Here is a 4,082-nt window from a genome sequence, read left to right as displayed (position 1 = left end):
CACTGTCTGAATGTTTTCTGAAGTATGAAATGAAAAGTTGAAGGAAACAGTTATCCTTATCTTCTACAGTTTAAACAGCTTTTTGAACGATACGTGTGAAAGCGGCTGTTCACGCTTACACTTTTTATTTCATTTCTGGTTCTTGTGGTAGTACTATTATAAGTGGAGGCGCAATGGCCCAGTGTTTAGGGCAGCGGACTCGCGGTCGTGGAATCGCGGTTTCAATTCCCAGACCGGGCATTGAGAGTGTTTATTGAGCGAAAACACCTAAAGCTCCACAAGGCTAAAGCAGGGGATGGTGGTGAACCCTGCTGTATTCTTTCACCACAATTTTCTCTCACTCTTTCTTCTTGTTTCTGTTGTACCTGTATTTCAAAGGGTCAGCTATGTCACACTGTGCCACGCTGAATCTCCCCGAGAACTACGTTAAGGGTACACGTATCAGTGGTGTACTCAGTCACTCACACGTTAATTTCGCGAGCAGGCTGTTCCGTTGATCGGATCAACTGGAACCCTCGTCGTCGTAACCGACGGAGTGCCACTATTATAAACATCACAAACTCCAGACAATGTCATGAAATTGCGTTGCTGTTTCTAATTAAGGTTTTTAAAAACTATAATTGTGTATGCGGATGGATACATGTCGGTACATGTGTGTCCAGGAGGCACGTGCAGAATGAACACCAGCTTACATATTCATTGTTATTAAGAGCATGAATTAAAAGTATTAGTTAAAAGTATATAATTCTGGAATATGCTTAAATAGAAACGCAGTTTCATGACTTCGCTTGTACGGAATTTATGATATTTATTATAATATTACTATGTGAACTAAAAATGAGATCAAAATCGCGACCTTGAGGCATCCGTTTTCGCACGTGTCGTTCACAAAGGTTATTTTTAAACGAAAGAACACACACACACACACACACACATGCACACACGCACACGTACACACACACGAACGCACACACACACACACGCACACACACACACTCGTACACACACAGACACGCGCACACGCAAAGACACACACATACAAACACATACAGAGACATGGGCATACACACAGATATACACACACAGATACACAGACATACACATACAGCCACACACAGACATACACACACACATACTCACACACAGGCACACATACACACGCATACAGACATACACTGACATACACAGACATACACAGGCACACACTTACACACACAGACACACACATACACATAGATACATACACAGACGCACACACACATACACACAAACACACATAGACGCACACATACACACAGACACGTACACACACAGAGACACACACATACACACACACAAACACACACATACACACACATATGCATACACACACATACAAAGACACACAGACACGCATACATAAACACATACAGACACATACACACAAAAACACACACACATATAAATAGCCTTACATTTGCATATACATATATCCATACATATATGTATGGTACTTGGTGGCAGTAACGCTTACGTTGAGAACCTCTGTCATAAAGATTTTAATCTGGAGCTACTTCGATTGCATAATTTGAAATTTATTCATCCTAGCGGTATTTTTGCTGTTCGGTAAATTGTTTATTCACTGTATCTATATATTTTTATTCACCACACCTATATACTTCAGTCAGATCGGGTATATACTTCAGATTTTGTGCCGATTGCGTGGCATTTATAAGCCGCGAGAACGGCGAAATGCACATCTCTTATTCTCGCGGTCACTTCCTGGACGACTTCGTTTCGTCTAGCTCTGAAGTACATTGTTTTAACTTAGTACGCATATAAATGATCTTATCCCGAGCTACTGAGCATTCAACGATGTACATACGTTAAGTATTTCATAGATAAAGCCACACACACACGCGCGCGCTCGTACGTACGTATGTATGTATGTATGCAACTACCATAATGTCCGCGAGACTTGGACGGTTTACGAACGCCACGCCAAAAAGCTAAACCGCTTCCACATGAACTGTCTTAGAAAGCTGTTGAAAATCACCTGGCAAGACAAGGCCTCAGACACGGAGGTCTTCTCTCGAGCTTTTTACACATTACTGAGGAAAGGAGAGAGCAGGTCAAGTGGTCAGGTCAAAATTCCCCAAGAGACTGTTTTACAGTGAAGTGGCGGAGGGTAAGCGCACGCAAGGTGGACAGAAAAACTGTCTCAAGGACACGCTCAAAGCCTCACTAAAGAGATCTGAGATCAAAACCCTGACACCTAGGAAATGCAAGCAGACGACTGTCCTGTCTGGCGAAGCTGCACTAACAGAGACGCCATCTCCTACGAACAGAACAGGATTGCAGGGGCAGAAAGAAAACGCGAACTGCACAAGTTTAGAGTCAATCCTCGCTTTCAGTCCCAGAAGATCACTGGTGTCTAACCTTCGGCAGAGCCTTACAAGTACACACAAGACCGATCGGCCACATCCTGTCACACTGTACCCGGTCTTCTTCCATGTGATGTCCTTGGACATCGTCAAAGACAACGGACAAACTAATTAAAATAATAATCTAACTATAGGCGCAAGCGTGACTGTGTGGTAAGAAATTTGGTTCCTAACTACGTGGTTACGGGTTCAGTCACACTGCGTGGTACCTCGAGCAAGTGTCTTCTATAGCTTCGGGCCGACCAAAGCCTTGACAGTGGATTTGGTAGACGGAAACTAAAAGAAGCACACACACTGAAAGAAGGGTAAAGGACGGTGGGCGGTGGTGGGTAGGAGAGAGGATCCTGCGTTAGTTGGCTTAAGATACTTTGGAATGTAAAAGTCACACAGCTATTCTGTCAAGTCAGGTATGTTGTAACAATAAAAATCCACTTATGCAGTGGTGGTAGTAGTAGCAGTAGTAGTAGTGGTAAGAGTAGTGGTGGCAGCAGCAGCAGCAGCAGCAGTAGTAGTAGTAGTAGTAGTGACAGCATTATTATTATTATTATCATTATTATTATTATTGTTATCATTATTATTATTAGTAGTAGTAATAGTAGTAGTAGTATTAGTTGTAGTAGAAGTAGTATTAATAGTAGTAGTAGTAGTATTAGTAGCAGTGACAGCAGTATTATTATTATTATTATTATTATTATTAGTAGTAGTAGTAGTAGTAGTAGTATCAATAGTAGTGGCAGCAGCAGCAGTAGTATTAGTAGTAGTAATTGTAGTAGTAATATTAGTAGTAGTGGCAGCAGCAGCAGCAGCAGTAGTAGTAGTAGTTGTCGTGATGGTGGTGGTCATGGTTGTGATGATGGTATGGTGGTGGTGGTGGTGGTGGTGGTGGTAAGAGCTTCTTGTTTCTTTTCAACAGTTTCTTTCTTCTTCACTCACGGTTATGAAAGAATAGCTGGATGGATTCTTGGTATTAACTTTCATTGGAAAAAAAAATATAAACCCAGCAAAAATACAAAAAGAATACCCTAATGCATACGTGCACACGCACACACACACACACACACACACACACACACACACAAGTCTGTTGGTTCACCAGAAGCAATAATTTACTGGACTCAATAAAGGCTTCTTTAGTACAGTGGTTCTCAACCTGGGGTTCGCAAAGGTAGTACTAGGGATCCGTGAATTAATATATATATATATATATATACATATATATGACTAGCTTCTTTCAGTTTACGTCTACCAAATCCACTCACAAGGCTTTGATCGGCCCGAGGCTATAGTAGAAAACATTTGCCCAAGGTTCCACGCAGAGGGACTGAAACCGGAACCATGTGGTTGGTAAGCAAGCTACTTACCATACAGCTACTCCTGCGCCTATTTGTGACTGCGTAGTAAGAAGCTTGTTTCGCAAAGAAATGGTTCGGGGTTCAGTACTACTGCGTGGAACCTTGGGCAAATGTCTTCTACTATAGCCTCGGGCCGATCAAAGCCCTGTGAGTGGATTTGGTAGACGGAAACTGAAAGAAGGCCGTCTTTGCCACGTCCTTGTTCTTTTGCCACGTCATGTACCCAGTTATGTATCTATATGTACATGTGGATGAACGTATATACATACATGTACATATATATGCATATACTCATATATTGTTTATA

This window comes from Octopus bimaculoides, chromosome 3, assembly GCF_001194135.2.
Source record: "Octopus bimaculoides isolate UCB-OBI-ISO-001 chromosome 3, ASM119413v2, whole genome shotgun sequence".
NCBI lineage: Eukaryota > Metazoa > Mollusca > Cephalopoda > Octopoda > Octopodidae > Octopus > Octopus bimaculoides.
This window is presented reverse-complemented; position numbering follows the sequence as displayed.